The sequence below is a fragment of the Rhinolophus sinicus genome, chromosome 1, assembly GCF_057876585.1.
Source record: "Rhinolophus sinicus isolate RSI-liver-muscle chromosome 1, RSI-T2T, whole genome shotgun sequence".
Lineage (NCBI taxonomy): Eukaryota > Metazoa > Chordata > Mammalia > Chiroptera > Rhinolophidae > Rhinolophus > Rhinolophus sinicus.
Window position 1 is genome coordinate 55,951,728 of NC_142501.1, and position 18,370 is coordinate 55,970,097.

The 18,370-nt window shown below is 49.4% G+C and overlaps 1 long non-coding RNA gene across 1 annotated transcript; it reads right to left on the reverse strand.

The window, feature by feature from the left end:
- Window positions 1–2,345: 2,345 nt before the first annotated feature.
- Window positions 2,346–18,092, reverse strand: LOC109443686 (uncharacterized). Its single transcript, XR_012493953.2, has 4 exons — window positions 14,465–18,092; window positions 11,436–11,601; window positions 6,686–6,873; window positions 2,346–4,435 (listed from the first exon to the last, which is right to left on the reverse strand). It is a non-coding gene; the product is annotated as an uncharacterized LOC109443686 (long non-coding RNA).
- Window positions 18,093–18,370: the final 278 nt, after the last annotated feature.

The window sequence follows — 18,370 nt, forward strand, 5'->3', positions numbered from 1 at the left end:
CCAAACTTTCCTCCTCCAAATTATCAGGAAACTTCTTTAATAGGGATGGAAAAAACTGGGAATGGGAGAGGAGAACTGGGAATGGGGAGACTGTGTTAAGCAAGTATAAAACACAGGGAGGGGTTCTGTAAATGCTCCCTCTCTGAGAGGGTAACTCTATGGATGGGAGCAGGGGAAGGAACTGAAGGGTGGTAATTAGCTTGTTATTGTTTCCCCTGGGTGTTGTGAGAATTCCTTAGGAGACACTTGTAAAAAAGCAGAGGGAAGACAGTAAATACACATCTAATGATATGCTAAATAAATTATTATTGTTATTATTATGACTATTATTATAGCAATTGCAACTTGCTCCTTACATCCAAGTTTCCACTAGAGACGAGAGTTGGTCCCCTTATGGCCTGGCCTCCAGTGCTGCCAATAAGCCTCTAGACTCCCCTCCACCCTCAGGAATTAGTGGAGTAATTGGGCAGTGTATACCGGGCTTCAGTTAACAGCCAGTCTCCTGGTTTCTGCAGAAGGAGAGCAGATAAGGAGCTCGGCATAAGTATGCAAGGCCTCTGCCTGGTGCCTGCTCTGGTAAAGCAAAGAAGGAAAAATGCTTTGCCAAGAATCGCAGGATTTATACCTGGGAAGTAACTTCTTGACTCCCAAACAAGGGGACTTAGGGAGGGCAAAAGCTAAGTCAGGCAACTGGGGATGGGTCACAGAAAGGGAAAATATACAAATCAGGGATACCGAACCTAGAGAACCCCAGGCTTCCCAGGCGATCCCAGTAACTGAACACTGTGTATGTGCGTTTTGCTGAGGAGAGAGTGATTGTTTTTATCAGCTTCTTAAAGGGCTCTGGGACCGGGAAACTGTTAAGAGCTATTCCAGTCCAGGTGAAAGGACCCAAACTCCCTAGGCTCAACAATGTATGGCTAGTGTCTCTTCATTTCCTACCGTTGGCCAAGGACAATTGTTGCCTGAACCCCGCAGGTTCTAAGGTTTACAGCAGATGCCCCCTCCTCCTGACCGGAGTACAGACACCTGCCTGAGTCCCACTTAGGCAAACATATGTAAATATAGACCCCTCAGTTCCCCCTCCAAGAATTTCTTTCCGGAAAGCATCCACCGTCCCTGTGGACTTTAGGTGTTGGGGGGAGGGGTAGAGAGGGCGGGGTGTCTGAGGAGGAAACTCAAAGGCTTGGGGACCAGAAATGAGATCCAGATTTAACTTAGCCCCCTCCCTGGACCTCAGTCCCTCACCCAGACACAGGGGCAGCTTGCCTCTAAGAATTCTTAGGGCAAAAAAGAACCAAATTTGGGAGGATCCTCCTCACTCAAAGCCTTGATGGGAAAGGAGAAGGCTAACCCTTCCCTGCAGACTGGAATCCTCACTAGATGGGGAAACTCCGAACCTCCGAACTCGGAACTCACACCATTCACTAATGACTGCCTATCCCCAAACTCCCAGAAGGAACTAAAGTGAGGAGGAGATGATGACAATAAAAAACAACTACATGAAACAACCTGATTAAGGGTGTTATTGGATTAGAAAATTTGTGAGCTTTTTAAAGTTAAAAAATTATTTTAATCATTAATTATGCTCCATTTGATAATATCCTTGGAGCAGAGCTGGGGCAGAGAGAGTCCTTTGCTTCAGCCAAGGCTGGCTGTCTCTGCTGATTTATTTTTATTTGTGTATTTCTTAATGGACCAAGTGGTGGTTCCTCTTTGGGCCCTTCAGGCCTGCAGGCGGCTCCTTCACAGCCCAAGTCTCAGCTCTGGTTTAGTTTTCATATACTTGAGGGTCTGAGGAGCCAAGATACTGGGGGTAAGGAGCAGAGCCTGCCTTGCCCCCTCCACCATTTCTTGGCACTGGGTATCTCCCTCCAGCTCTTCCCCTCCCCCAGCTCAGGCTGCTCTCCTGCCCTGGCACTAACCACTGGCCCCACCAGAGCCCTCCTCCACAGCCAGCAGCCTTGTGATCCCGGCCTGGCTCCAACCCTAGGACCAGAGTGCCTGCTAGCCTGCTGTGGCTGAGGGTAAGACTCCCTCTGCCAAAAGCTTTTGGATTGATTGTCATTCAGTTTACCTCAACAAGTACTGTTTCCGTGAAAATAAGACCTAGCCGGACTATCAGCTCTAATGCGTCTTTTGGAGCAAAAATTAATATAAGACCTGGTATTATATTATATATTATGTTATATTCCCAGTCCTATATTATATTATATTATATTTATTATACCCAGTCTTATATTATATTAAAATAAGACCGGGTCTTATACTAATTTTAGCTCCAAAAGACACATCAGAGCTGATGGTCCAGCTTGGTCTTATTTTTGGGGAAACACGGTATGTACTGGGCGACCCCTCTGTGCCAGATCCCATGGGCAGGGGTGTGTGGAGGGTGGCACTTGGCATTTAACCCTGGCCCAGGGGCCTCCACTCTTTTCCCAGCATCCTAGATATCTTGGAAGCAGGCTGGCTGCTGAGACAGTACACGGACACTCCTTCACACAAACCATTCAGAAAAATAAACTGAGGTTGTCGGTGTCGTTTTCCCCTGGGATGGCTGATGGAAGGGGGAGAATTGTGGGGTTTGGGCCCAAAGGGGCCTAGAAGGAGGCTGGCAAGAGAGGTGTAGATGTGAGTAGAAGTGAGGGCTAGAGGTTCAGGTCCATGCTCCCTGTTCTTTAAAGTCAAGTTCTCTCAATAAAGGCCCAGGGCAGAGCTGTTAAGGAGCTGGAGGGGCCCCTATGTACCCAAAGGAGAGGGAACCCCAATTTGGGGAGCAACAGAGGAGTGATCCAGTAGGGCAGGATAAGGCCCCTGAAGCCCAGGCCTCTGAGAAGAGTGGGTGAGGAAGGCCTCCTGAAACCCCCATCTGAACATGACCAATACTGGAAAATTCACCCCTCAATCCACCAAGGCTTCCAGTCCCGGCCATATAGCCTGCCAGGAGCTCAGGCGGCCCAGGTGAAAGCAAGCTTTATTTGGCCCCATTACCTCACTTTCTTGGCTATATTATCAGAAAGCGGCAATGTTGAAAGAGTGCCCTGCTCCCCGCCCTCTCCCTCCTAAATCTCTTCACCTATGAAGTCCACTCTTTGAGACCCCAAAATTAGGGTTCAAGAAAAATGCACTAGGAATGCGGGAGAGGCTAGGCGGCAGCTGACCTTTATTGCACTAAAAGCCGAACTGGAGGCCCGCTCCCTCGGTGGAGAGTATCCCTAGGTTGTTGGACGGTTCACTGCCTCCCCTTCCATAAGACCCACAACCAAGCCCTCCTGTTCATTCAGCACCAGCCCTTCCCAAAATCAGTTCTCACCCTTGAATGGGTGCCAGGTGTTTACCCCTTTCCTCCCTGTCTATCTGTTCCTGTTGAGCCCCATTCACCTCCTCTCCTTGAGGCTTTCTATGCTGTTTACTCTTTTGTAACTCCATCCCTCCATAAGTAAGAACTCCGCTAGCTGGTTTCCTAGATAGCCTGATACAGTTTTCCACTTGGCCCTCTGGAAATATTTCCGTGAACAAGTCGTTCCCAGCCCCTACATATGAATATGTCTGTACAGAGATAGACTGGCCTAAGCCCCAATTCACACACATCACGAGATAATTACACCCTTATATACATACAGATATCTCTATAGAGTTATATTTGCAAGTGTCTATAACTCTAGAGAGAGATAGCAGCATATACATATAGAACTATAATTACTTATGTCTATTTTTATAACTATGTAGTTATAAATAGATATGCCTATATATAGTGATAATAATATAGAAATATCTCCATAGCCATCTATGGCTCTAAGTGAATGCTCTAACTACTCTATATCACAATCAATAAGTATATATCTCCTGATACATAATTCCAACAATATACATTTATCTATATAGCTGCTCAGAGATATAAATCTGTCAGGATATCAAATGTCCATAAAGCTGGATGGCTATAAGAGAGTCGTATATTTTCCCGTATATAAATCTGCTCCTGTAACTATTGTATATGCACAAATACAATGGAAATAATTATATTTCCCTCAAACATAAATCTGTAAATACAACCACAGCACATTTAGGTATGGTTAGAGATAGAGCAATATTTTCTAGACATCAGTCTGTCAATAGAGCCACCGGTGCTTCCAAACAGAGAGAGTTATAGTGGGAGTTATAAATAAACTCTCCAGATGTGAACGGATCAGTAGAACTAGATGTAAACACGACTCTAAGCCAGGCTTTCTTCTTCTTCTTCTTTGTAAGATAATCCTGAAGTGAGCGTCCTCACATATGACAGGGTACAGAGGTGTCTGGGCACTGATATTTTCCCCCAAAGAGAGTTGGAGATGACTGGACTTTGGGAAGCCAAGCAGGAGTTGGTGGTGGGCAGCCCAGAAGCCCCTTCCGTGTCAGTCTCCTGGTGGCTGAGAGCTCGGACAACTGGAGAGGCCTACGGGAGAAAAATGAAGCAGAGATGGGCTTGAATCACTTTGCCCCCTCTTGGATCACAAATCCTCCAACCAAGGAAGCCTCAACCCTGCACTTCAGCCGAGAGAGCAGGAGGGGTGCAGAGGCTGGGGAGAAGAGGGCTACAGGCCAGGCTGGGGAAGCCGAGACCGAGTGGGATCCTTAGCCGGTGCCCGCCCGCCCAGTGCCTCACGGCCGGCTGGGGCTGAGGCCGGGGACGCTGCCTCGCCTGGCCGCTGCCTGGAACCCAGACCTGGGCCCTCTCCTCGCTCCCTGCGCTCAGCGTTGCCACCGGTTTTATTTTATTTTATTATTTTGCCCGGTTAACTGGTTACCGCAGTGTCCCGTGTGATTTTCAAATGCGAGGAAGCCCAGGTTCTTTTTTGAATCTTTGTGTGTACAATGGTCTTAAAGAAGTGACCAGTTGAAAGTGTATTTCTCCGTCTCTTTTCAGACCGGATGGGTCACCGGCTGTTGTAAAAGCATCCAAACCTCTAAAAAGGTTTGTGACTTAAATCTTTTAAAAGTTCTCACATTCATTTGTTATGGTCATTTTCTTTTCTTTCTCTTTTAAAAAGTTGGCTTACTTGTGTTTTTATATTTCCTCTTTGATTTTTTTATATATATACACACGACTGTTTTTAAAGGGAGGGGATTTCGTTAGACCCGAGACTGTGGGGCGGCTTCCTTCCCGGCTAGCGTTGTATCTCTACACCTCTGACTCCCTCCTCCTCCAAATACATAAATTAATACAATTATCAGAAAATTGTACCTGGAGAGAATGAGGCGGACATGGAAGGTTCCGGGACGTGTCTTCTCTTCCCTTATAGAAATCCACTCCGCTCGAGCCCACGAAGGAAAATTCAACGAACCTCAACCCCTCCCTTTTCTCTCTTGCTCTCCCTCTCTCTTTTTTTAAAAGGACCCTAGGAAGGGAACTTTCCTTGGGCCTAGCGGAGCCCCGGCCTCGCTCTCCTATCTCCAAGACCGGCCATAAATTCGTCCCTGCGGGGCGGGTGGCTCGATCTCCCGGGAACCTCTGCCGCCGGCTGTGCTGGGACTCCGGCTATGGTCAACGCCTCATCTGTCTCTGCCCCTCGGCCTGACCCTACACGCTTGGACTCCTCTATAAAATAGGGGCTCCAGACCGTCCCCAAAGCCACTAATCACCCCCATATGTGGGGTCCCTCCCCATCACACAAAGCAAAAGCAGGGATAAAAGCAGCAAGAGCTACCCCCGGATTCTCCCTCCGCTCCTCTGGCCAGAGGTCCTCGTCAGGGGAGGGTGTTCCCAAACCCAGCCCCCCACCAAGGATACACGAAGAAGCTAACTTCCTTCCTTTCTTGTCTTCCTCTCAGATGCTGTGATCATAACTCCTTCCTCTGTCCCCTCCTCAAAATATCTCCTCTTGCATTTTATTGTTATTTTGCTAGGGAGGAACTGTTAACTACTGTTTTTATTATTATTTATTATTTATTGTTATTATGATCGTTGTTAGAGATGTGTTCACCGGGTTCAGGGGACAGCAGCCGGGCCCAGAGGGAGGCCTGTTTGTCGCGCGAGAGCGCGCGCTAGAGAGCGCGCACACGTAGGGCAGTGTGCACACACTCACGTGTATGTGCCCACAAGTGCCTGCTATATTCAGGCCCCTGAACAGCAATTCACAGGATGCAGACATCCTCCTACCCCAGCACACAAACAACACACCGCCCACGCACACCAGCATTTAGGCGCAAACACCACCCCCAGACCCATGCCAAAACCCACGCACGCCCAGCTGGTAAGGAAAGGAAAATAAGAACCCACTTGCAGAGATCCCTTTTCTCCCACAACCTGGAGGGGTGAGTCAGGCCTCTGTCTCTTTCCCCCAGTCTCTCTCTCTTTCTCTTTTTTTCCTCCTTGTTTACAGCTTCAGAGAGCTCAAGGCCCATAAATCTTGAGGGGCCTACAGAGCGCAAAGCACATTTGTATGCATCGTTAGGACTCGCTAATACCTAAGCCCATTAACGAGCGTGTATTCGCGTGGTTTCCGGTGTGTATTAACTTATAGTTAAATTCTGGAGAAAAGGGCATTGTGAATTAACACATACCAAATCCATCATAGGCTTTTGTCATATCAGATTAGTTGGCCATGGGTTTGGGGGAGCCGGTTGCCTGAGTCGGGGTGTACCCACCCTCCAAACTTTCTGGAACAAGCCTGGGGGTCCAGGGGAAGATGGGACGCTCTCTTACCCTAGCCCCAGTCGTTCAGATCCCCCGGGCCAGCGGCTGCACACCTGCGGGAAGGTGGAGAAACGGGGGACCCGGTCCAGGAGGCTGTCGCCGGCGGCGGAGGGTCGCAGGCGAGTGGAGGCCACGCCGGCGGCAGACCCGGGATGTGCTGGGGCCTCTGGGCCCGTGGCCGCTGGGCCGCCTGGTTTCTGCTTTCCGAGAAAAAAACGAGAGGGGAAGGAAAGGCAAGTGGAGTCTCTGAACTTTAATTAAACCGAGGAGAAGACAGTGCGGGGAGGAAAAACCGATCGGAGTAGGAGGCCCAGAGGCCAAGGAAAGGAAGCGAATCCCGGCTCGGGCGCGAGAAGCCTGGAGATCTCTGCACCAGCTGAAAACTGGGCCTTGTATGACAGTTTTCCTTTTCCCCATCCCAGCTTCTCAGCCCCAGTTACGGAAGCTAATTCCAACCCTCTTAGAAAAGAAAGAAAGGTAAAGAAAAAGAAAATCCTTCCTAATTATATGGCATGTTTCAGCCAGGTGTTCTGGTTCCAATGACTCAGATCCTATTGGAACCACAAGGATCTGTATAATTGGGCCTGTGCAGACAGAGATAAAGGATGCCAGTTCTAGAGGGAGGAAGTGGAGCGGAAGGTCCATCTCTTGGGGTCCTGTAGCAAATGCCAAAGACAAAACAAGCTAAATTATTGTGTCCGTGTGGATCTAGTTGCCTATTTAAATACAGCAAGCAGACAGAGAAGGGGGGGCGGCGGCCGCGAGGGCGGGAAGAGATAACACGTGAGGATGGAGCGGTGTGGCGGGAGCAAAAATACATCCCCCTTTCCTTGCGAACGCAACTAAGGGGCCTCCTCCGCGAAGCTCAGGCTGCCGCGGCCGGCCGGGTCCCGGCCTGGGGCCGGGGCCGGGCTGGGGGAGGGGAGGTGGGGGCGGGCCCTCCCCTGGCGCTGTGAACTTTAGCTGGGCCGCCGCCTGTCAGCCCCAGAAAGCGTTAAAGGTGCAGCAGCCCGCGCCAGCCTCCGCAGCCGCCTTTGTACGCGTGATTTATGACTTCAATCTTGGTTCACCGAGAGTTCACACGGCTTTCGCTGCTGTTGAAGGTTAAAAGATGGTCTTCGCTTGACAAGTGGGACTATTGAAAATTCCTTCTTCTTCGTTTTTTTTTTTTTTTTTTTTTTTTTTAAGCCAAGAGCGGAGGCTCGGGAGAGAGGGGAAAAAATTGGGGAGGGGGAAGGGACAGGGGTTGCAGGTGGGGAAAATGGTAGATCAAGAAAGTTTGCCCCTCTACATTTAGAAATTTTTGTAGCTAGGATTTGGGACTGTCTACTGGGGAGAGGGGGAGAAAATAGGAGGCGCTAAGGAAGGGATTTAAAGATCTCATCTTTGGAGGCCAAAGGAGTGGAATTCTTTTTTACAAAAACAACTCGTGCTTTCACAGTTAATTATCTGGATAACTTGGGTCACACCTAACTGATGCTCCTCTTGAGATCAAAAGTGGGGCCAGGGAAGGAGAGAGCTTGGGCGAAAGGGCAGGGGGTGTGGTCCCCATGGCAGTAGATGCTCACCCCGTGTGCTTGGCTGACCATCCACCTTGGTAGCAGCTTTTCAGGTGTGCTCTTGTACCCACAGATTTGGAAAAGGGTGCTTTTAGGTCCCAGTGTTCCAACTCCTTTCATCCTGTAGATTTAGCCTGACATGCATATTTGATACAAAGATGAAGCTGATAGGAAAGCTGTGGAATTGGGATTGGTAACCCTTTCTAGTGCCAGATTCCCTTGGCCCTTATCTGCTCACTTCTTCCTTCTAGCATTTTGAAGAAGGTGGTTCCACCGCAGAGGTGGTGGTCAAGGATCTCCTAGTGGCCAGCCAATAAGGCCCCTTTGTGGTCTAAGGTGTTGATCATTTGGAAGAATAAGGATCTCCCCACATTTTCAGATTCCTGAGAGAGAGAAGGAGATCCCCCAGAGCTGTGAAGGTCTGAGTGGCTCTTTGGGGTCCCTTTAAGATATTTTAAAATCTGCTGGAAATTTGGGATTATGGGTGTTAGGGAGGGAAGCAGCAGAGAGCTGGGTCTGGTGTTGGACATGCTTCCCTAGTTCGTTATTGATGCCTTGTGGATGTCTTCTCAGGAGGGCAGAGCCATCCCTTCAAACCTGGATCCTGGAACCAATGACATTCACAAGAGAAGGGGTGCTCCGTTTCCCTTCCTGCATAGAATTGGAGAGGTCTTCTACCACAATATGAGGACTCCAAGGCAATCCCATGGGAAGGGAGTTGGAAGAGGGAGAAGACCCAGAAAGATGGCCACACCTCCCCAGGACACCCAGTGCCAGCCCTTCCTGCAGGGTACCCCTTATATAAACAGCAGAACAGGCAGGCAGCAGGGAACAGAGAAACCCCAGAAATCCACAGTCTAGGATCTGAGGTCATATTGGCAAGGATGGCCCTCTGGCTTCAGGAGGAACAGAGAGGCAATGTGGCACTGTGTTTAGAAGTTTTAGGGGCAAGAGGGTAGCTATTAAGAGGAATCAGCCAAGGAAGTAAATTAATTTCTTCCAGGTCTGGTTGGAAAGCAGAGGAATGAATGTAAGGGCCTCTAGAAGTAATGGTTGCACTGAAGTCCCCTTTCCACCCCCTCTATGTTCCTCCCTGGGAAATAATTTCAGCGGGTTTGTGCTTATCTGCAAGTCTGAAATAATTATGAATTATTAATTTATAATTAAGACTGTTAATTGTGACCATTGCTCTCCAGTGGGCTCATTTATTTCCTTCTCTGAGAAGCATAGGCAGCCTCTGTTAGCCCCTGCCCTCAGAACAAGCAAACTGAGGCCCAATCCCCTCTGGAAGGCAGCCCTTGTACTCGGCCCCTATGTGGAATGGTTGCCTCATTACCAGTCAAGTCATAGTGCACCTCGCAGAGTATTTGCACTCAATAAACTACTTCCCAGTAACTTCATATTTCAAAGTGCGCTGTAGGCTTGGCTGCTGGGAAGATAGAGTGGGAACTGGGAGTGAGACCCCAATAAGGGAAGCAGCTTGGTCAAGCTCTGTATGGAGACAGGAATTAAGGCCTGGTGGCAGAATTCTAAGGCAAAATTCTCAAGTGATCTGGGATCACGGATGGACATTCTGCCTCCCCTGTCCTCAGGAGATGCTGGTCTCCCTCAACCCTCTGGGGACTCCTGAATACACACTTGGCTCATTTCCCTGACCTCCCTTTCCGCCCACCCTGCTCTCCTGTAGGAGGCAACAGGGCTTCAAGATACACCATACCCTTGGCTGGCTGGAGCTGGGAAAGTGCGATCTGCCAGTTGTTTCAAATCTGTAACGGCCTAGAGAGGGAGAAAATTGCTCCTGTCCTGTGAGATAATTTCCATCTAAATCCCTGCCTGCAGCTCTCCTCCCCCACTCTGAAACATCTCTGAGACATCACTTCACCCCCTCTTCCCACCTCTCCTGCCCTCGAAAAATGCTGGTGGAGAAATTGAGGCAGATGAGCCTAGAGAGAGACAGAAACAAGGGAGGGGAGTTCAAACCTGCTACTTCCCATGAGTTTTACCTCCATTCTTCAAACCCAGCTCAACACCCTAATGCCAGAGCCTCCCTCCTCCTTATCCCAACTCTCTCTCTCTCTCTCTCTCTCTCTCTCTCTCTCTCTCTCTCTCTCTCTCCCCTCCCTGAGGCCAGGGCTTCTTTAAGAACTTTGCTCTAAGAACATGCCACCTTCCATAGGACAATTCAGGGACCCAACCCCCATGCATCTCCCAGTTCCTGTCTGGTCCAGAGGGAAGCCAGTGGACCAGCCAGCATGTCACCACTGTGTGCCCTGGTAGAGTGGTCCATGGACCCATCTCAACCGCCATCCCAAATCCCACTGCTCCCAGTGTCCCTGGGTCTCCCTCAAGCCAGGAGGCAGGCAGGATGCCTATCCAGAGGGTCCCCTGGAGCTGGCAAGTATATTTTAATTTACTGTTTGATGGTAAATAAAAAGACCTTAGGAAAAAAGGGAAGGAGCAACTGTGCCTGGTGTCCTCCCCACCACTCCTCCTCTGGACGTTGGCTTCCTCGATGAAACAGTGGACTGTTGTTCTTGGACAACCATTCCCTACCATCTCAGTTCGAAGGGTTTGAGTTTCACCCTCCGTTCACCCCCATTAATCACCCCAGCAGCTAAACATCACCCAGCCCCCTCTGGCCCTTTCTCTTCTTCTTGCCCTTAGTATTCATGGCGGGGCATTCCTCACTGCTGTGTGCCTCACAAAGACCCCTCCTCTGACACAAAGTCCCTCCCCCTCTCCAGCTACCCAAGCCACCATGGGCACTACTCACCATTCTTGTCATTCTGGCTGCCAGCTCCCCTTCCTGGACCCCAATCCTCAGCTTTCTCCACAGCCACTGCCCCATTCCCTCACCACACCCTCCTTCAGGTATCTCATCTCATCCCCACACAGCCGCTCCAGCCTCTTCCTTCCACCACCACTCTTCCTTGCATACCCCATCCACGTGTATGTGGCCCCTGTCTACACTTCTTGCTTCTCTTTCCCTTCCCCTCCCCAAGACCTGGCCTAGACACATCAGATACTGGCTTTGGAGCACTTCCCTTCCAGCTTTGAGAAACTGAGAGGCAGGGTAGCACAGTGGTTAAAGGCATGGGTTTTGGATTTAAAATCCCAGATCTGCCACTTGCTAGTTGTACAACCTTAGGCAAATTACTCAACCTCCCTGAGCCATCCATAAAATGGACATACCCACTGACCTTAAAGAGTTGTTGTGTGGATCAGATTAAATTTTATTTGCATGGATCCAAGCATTCAGCAGGGGCTTGATAAATGGTTCTTATTAATATTAGAAGCTTCTTGTGAGGAGAGAAAAGGATGCTCTTCAGATTCCAATAAAAGTGAAGGAATTGCCTCCTCCAGCACCTGAAAAGGAGGGATAAAAATTACATAGTCTTGCAGATAAGCAGGGCCCCTTTAACAGGCAGCCATACTCTTCTATTAGCCCTGGAAGCTTTCATCTTTTGCTGCACATTGGAACCCCCGGGGAGGTTTAAAAAATACTGATACCTGGCTCCAGATTCTAATTTGGTTGGTCTGGAGCAGTGCCCAGGCATCTGCATTTTTAAAAACTCCTCAGGTGGTGCTAATGTGCAGCCAGGGGGTGAGAAATGGGCCCTAGATGGTGATACAAGAGGTGAAAGGAGGGCTGCCGCTTTGCCTTTCTCCTATGTGAGTGAGGAATGGGGAGAAGGGTACTCAGCTGAGAGCTTCTTCTCCACATGGGCACCCCTCATGGGGGAGGGTGTCGCTGAGGATTGCTTCTCTTGAGATCTCAGAATTTTTAAGAGTCTCATCCTTTTCGTTTCCTACAAATATCAGGCTATAGAAAGGGGCCACCCAAGAGGAAACAGGGGAATGAACAAATTGACCTCTTAGAGGCTCCTCTCTCATCAGAAAAGTAGATGGTCCCCAGATCACCAGTGACACAGGCAGAGGCTGCTAGTGGGAAAATTTGTAGTTACATAGTAAATGGAGTTTCTACCTGGTTGCTACAATAATAGGCCAAGCAATTAGGATACAAGTTTCCAGGATCTTTTCCTATATTTCCCAAAAGATAAATCACCCCCAGGAACAGAATCTGCATATTGTAATTAACTGATAAATATTTCATGCCTGGTTCAAACTTTCTCCTCTTCTATTTAATGGCCACAAACTTGAGCACAGAGGAAACAGGGAAGGAAGAGAGGGGGAGGAGGGAGAAAGTTCCACATTGGCTTTGGGGGAGGGAGAAACTGTCTTAGGCGCCTCTTTATTTACTCTCCTCCTGTTCCTTTAAGGAAACATGCTCACTGGGAGCAAATCAGGTCCCAGGTGGTAGAGGGTGTGACTTGGGCTTGTTGGCCTCAGCCCTGACCTCCCTGAGGAGAGGTCAGTCTCTGGTGACCCTGGGGGTGTTGGGAGCAGCAGGCTTTTGAGTCCAAGGGCCCAATGTTTGAATATAAACTCTGTTCTGCTATTTATTAACTGGTTAGCTTTAGGCAATTTACTTAATTTATCCGAAACTCAGTTTCTTCACCTGTAAAATAGGCATGGCAATCTTTTCCTTGTAGGATTGCCTGTGCCCAGTAGGCTCTCCAAAACATGGTAATTATGATTATCAACAGTCACAAATTTATAACTAATAGTTACCCATTGCATTGCATTGCATTGCACCCCTTCCCTTGTTCAACCCTACCTCAATGTTTAGGGCACTTAATTGAAGGCTGACTGTGAGTAGGGTGAATGCCTTACCTCATTTAATCAACACAACAACCCTAGGAGGGGAGTTTATGGGTATCTCTATTTATTACCTGTTATGCAAATGAGGGAACAGGGCATGTAGTAGTCAAATATCTTGCCCAGGGTCACACACTTAAGTGGTTAAGAGCACAGGCTCTGTAGTGTGACTATAGTTTCCAAGTTGAGCATTGCCATTTAATCAATAGCCATAGGATGCGGCAATAAGCGACTCCACTTCTCTAAGTCTCAGTTTCCTCATTTGTAAATTGGGGGTATTAATGGTACCTACCTGGAAGGTAATGGTGAGAATTAAGTGAGAAATGCATGGGCATTGCCTAGCTCAGTACTGGCACACAGGGGGTGCCCACTACCCATAAGTCGTCGTCATCGGCACCATTATGCCACCAGTGGCAATCAGGGCCACGGCGGCTCCTGCTCTTTGGTGATGTTTGGAGGTTAAGTGCGTATGAGGGTTCTCCACAAGCCATAGAGCTGCTCTCTCATTAACCAGCCCCCTCCCCACACACACACACTTAAGTACCCAGGACTTGGGAAAAAAGAACACTAAACAGATTATGACTCCATTTCGGGAATTAAATCAAAACTCAAGACTAACTCAATTTGGCTTCTGATGAGAGGGAAAGGTTAAAAGGGAGTGAGCAGGCGTCTGGGCGTGCTCTCAGAATTGTAATTGGCTCTGGATCCTTGCCCCCAACCCCGCTGCAGGGCCCAGGCCCAAGGGGAATCCCTGGGGTGGAGGAGCCTTAGAACTCTGTGTCACCTGGACGGGGGTGAGGGGCTGGGGAAACAGCCAGGAACATATCCCCAAGGGGATCCTCACAGCCCTTAGCAGAGCCCTGGATTGAGGGGCATCCCAAGACTGGATGGGGAATGGGGCGTAGATGATAGGTGGTCCTGGGTGGAGTGGAGAGAGCCCTGCTTGAGGCAGTCACCTCCCTGCAGAAATACCTGCTCGGATGTGCTTCTATTTAATGACATCTAAGCAATACTGATATTGCTACCTCTTATGATCAGACATATTCATTAGACAGCCCCGAAACATTATGACATGTATATGTGTATAAACATATATTCTGTGTGTGACTACACCCAGCCTCCATTCTCTCGTACATTAGCCTAGATTATTCTAAGCACTGTGAACTAAGAGTAAAAATCAATTTCTACTTAAGGGAAACTGGTAATTTTCCTCGGTGTTTTCTCCTTTGCTGCTAACACTCTCCATTCAGGCTTATAAAGTCCATTATTTCCCATTGTACAGGAGGGGAAACTGAGGCTCAAGGAGCGGAATAGTTCTTGTTCAGAACCACGGGCACAGCATAGGATCCTAGGAGGATTCCAAAACAGAAACCATTCTCTTGGGAGACAGAGGGCAGGGAAAGAACCCACCTCCGTCCTAACCTCAGGCCTCCAGCTTCCCCAAAGCCGAGTGGGTTGGGGACAGAAGCTAGGAGGCAGGCGCTGTGGAGGGAGGGACGCCGGGGCTCACCAAACAGCAGGGCCTCGGGCGCGAGAGCGTCGTCGCCAGCGCGTCCTCATTCTGCGATTACTGTCAGGGGACCATCCATCAGCGCCGCCCAGAACGGTCGGCCCAGACTGTCCGCCGCCCGCCCGGGTCTTTCCAGATCGCATTAGCGTGGGGCGAGGGCGCACTGCGGCACCGGCACCGGCTGCTGGGGGAGGGGTGGGTCGGTCACTCTGGGGGATGGGGAGGAGGTGTAGGAGGAGAGAACCTGGAGCACCGCGGTCGGGTCACTGCAGGAACAGGGCAGAGTGTGCCTTAGGACCCCAATCTCCGGGCTCTGGCGGCTAAGGTCGATGAAGCAGGGGCTAGAATGGCGGAAGGGGAGGAAGAGGGGGAACCCAGAATACGGAGGGATCCAGGGAGGGTCCAGGGTAGTGCCAGGAGGAATCACAAGAAGCAGAAAAGGAGAAACACCTGTAAAAAGGAAAACAGGAGAGCGTTGGCTGGGGAGGGGAGAGACAGATGGGGAGGGCAGAGAACGTGGGTGAAGAGAAGGATTTAAAGGGGTAGAACTGGAGAGGAACAGTGAGACAACAAAGAAACAGGGGTGGAAAAAAACTTAGAGATAATTTAGTGCAACCCTCTCCTTTTACAGATGGAGAAACTGAGGCCCAGAATGGGGATCCCTTATCCAAAGAGCCACTCCAGCTGCTTGAGGGGCCAGTACCTGGCTCCCAGACTCACATTCATTCAGCCCACAGGTTTTGAACATCTGTTCTGTGCTGGGCACTGGGGCTGCTGAAATGATGCAGGATCAGCTCCTGCCCTCCAGAAACTGTAGTCTTTCCTCAGGGTGTTGAGGGACTGAGCATCCAGAAAAATTCCCTCACCCCAGCCAGGGGGGTCCCTGAACCCCACCTCTTCTGTTATTCAACCCCCTTGCCCTCTGCTGTTCTGCTTATATCCTCATGAAATGTGGCAGTTCCATAGAAGAACCCCTTCCTCCACTCTCCCCAGGACTCCCCAAGAGTTGAGTCAGGTATTTGAGAGTTTGGCCAACTTGTTCTGCTCCAGGGACAACAGGCTAGGCCCAGAAGCAAGGCCCTTATCCCATGCTCAGTTTGTCCTCTGGGGATGGGCAAAACCCCACACACTGCAGTGAGATCAAAGCAAGCCGTGGCAAGCAGGGCTGAGACTGGACACAAAGAAGTCCTTCCAGGTCCCGTAGTTTAGAACCATTTTTTTTGCTGGGGCTCTAAAGCAGCTGTCCTTCCCTGAGGGTGAAATTGGCACCACCTTCTAGGGAAAGACTTGTCTTCTTTGGTCAGGTTTTCCGGTCTTCCCTGTGTGAGGCTTTGTGCTGGACATGTTGGATAAAGTGTCAGGGGTTGCAGAAACCTGGTTCCTGTCTATGGAGTTTGTGCTCTACACGTGGATGAACTGACGTCTCCCTGGCTTCCTCCCACTCCTTTCCAACTGCAGCATCATGGAATCTGAATCCTTTGCAATCCCCATATCATCTCATCCTTGCCCTAGGCTCTGGGAGAACTGCGTCTGAGTGGTTCCATCTAACCCTCCACAAGTTCTGTCCTTCAGCGGGTCCCCTGACCATCAGGAAGTGTACCTCCTTATGTCTAAACTTGACCCCTTCACCCCCATGGTTCATCATCACTTTGACTTGACTTTGGATCTTGTCATGATCAGGGCTGAAGCAGCACATCTTTTTTATAAACACCCTCTTTCCAAGAGGTACTCACTCACCCAATCCTCAATGGCCAGGTAGGGATTGGGGACAACTTCCCTCTAAGAACTCTAGAAACTTCTCTTTCCTCATCTGAAACAAGGTTTTATATGCTCTGAGGTTGTGGTGGTTGTTTTAAAGAAGGGGCCATCTTCCCTCCACAGCCCAGGTTACATTTAGAGGGAGGCAAATCTGAGAGAGTTTCCTACCCCAGAGTCAGTCTCTGAGCCAGCCCTCAAAGAGATGTGGGGCTCAGAAAGAGAGAGAAATGAGGAGAGCAGAACATGAGCAGATTCTCAGGGATGTGGTCTCCAGAGGGCAAGAGAGATAGACAATCCTAAAGCTCCAGACTAAAAACCCACTGATGAATTTCAGCGTTATTCCTAGTTGCAGGTAAAGCAATGCCCTCGGGATCTAGTCATTGGAAAAGCCTGGGAAAGAGACTATTTCTGCAGCCCCTGACACTTTATCCAGAGGAAGATGTCAACCTCTCCCCAGGAGTAGTGCTGGAAGCTGAGAGGTTAGGAGTAGACTGAAGTGATTCTTCCAAGGACATGCTAGATTTTCACACTCATCACAGAAAAGCATCCAAGAAAGGAGGCCTTGGCAATAACTCTCTGTGTCTCTGTACTAACTCCACATACATTGTCTCATGTATCGGGTTCAGTGCCTGGCACAGAATACATACTTGTTGTACAAATGGTTGAATGAAGAGCTATGGGAGGAAGGTCATGGTCCTTGATTATAGATGAAGAAACAGAGGCACAGAAAGGTTCAGTGACTTGCTCAAGGTTACATGTCTTATTAGGGGCAAGGCCAAATTGCAGTGGGGAGCCACTCTTGTGGTTGAGGGTGGTAGAAAGGAAGAAGGCAGTAAGGGCGGGAATAAACTATCAGACACCACATGGGGGACAGAGAAGAGCTCCACAAAGAAATGACTCTCTGGGAAAGATGACATTTAAGACCATACACATTTAAAAATATCACTTTGAAGGGTGATTTGTAGCATCTCTACACAGCCCTGCAAATAACATGGAGAGGTCAAGGGGGAGACCGGGCCATTGAAGACCAAGAGAGAAAGCCAAAACTGAGTCTGGACAACTGACCCCCAGACCTTTGCTAGCCCCTAAATGCTGTGTGACATCAGAGCAGCCACCCGCTCTGTGAATCTGGAGAGAATAGAGAATACCAGATGAAGAGGCGGTGGCTGTGGGCCAGCAGGGCCAGGTCGTGGTCCTCAGGGCAGCAGTTGTATGCATCAAGTTCCTACCTCCTTGGATCTGTTCTTTGTTATTACTGTGTTGTTTTTGTCTGATCTTAATTATTTTATTTATTTATTTTTTTAATAGGAAATACATGCACATGTTGAAAACTCAAAGGCATCAAAAGTTGTACAGTGACAAGTAAGTCTCCCTCCCATTCTCAGGAATACCGGGCTACCCGGGTCCTCTCTGCATTATAACCACAGGAACCACTGTCTTATATAACCCTCCAAAGATATTTTTCTACTTCTCCTGGCTTGTACCCTGAAGTTACCACAAAGCTGAGTTGAGCACTGAGGTTTCGGGGCAACATAGTGAAAGGACACACCAAATACTGTTTCCGCATCAACCCTGGTAAGACGGCTGCACGGCTTAGGAGCTCAGAAACCGTGCAGGTGAGAGGGGGCGGTCAGAAGCCAGACAGAGGCAAAAACCCTCTCCAGGGCTCTAGTCCCCCACACTGCCATCCCAGGGTCTCGCAGACCCCTGGGGCCCTCAGTGCCAGCCTAGCCGAGGTGTCACCCAGTTGGGTCCTGCTCAGGTTCTCCAGAGAACAAGGCTCCACACCTTCCCTCTACTACTTGGTGCACTGTTGGGAAGTTTTTCTTGATGTTTGATTCCAATTCCATCTACTTTAGGTGCAGCCCATGGCTTTTTATTTTGCCCAGTGGAGATGGAACATCCTCTTTGAGATGATGACTTGGTTCCCTCCCCTGACTTACATACACAGTCTCCTTCAGGCCCTATAATTCTACCTTGATCTTTTTTCCAGACTTATAAGACACGTGCCTGCTCTGCTGTCTCTCAGCCACCCACCACCCACCCTCAAAGGCCTCTGAATTCCCAGCCTGCCCCTGATTTCCAACCACTTCATTCTTGCCTGGCACATCCCTTTGGTATTATTATCCCAAAGAACATGTTGGTCAT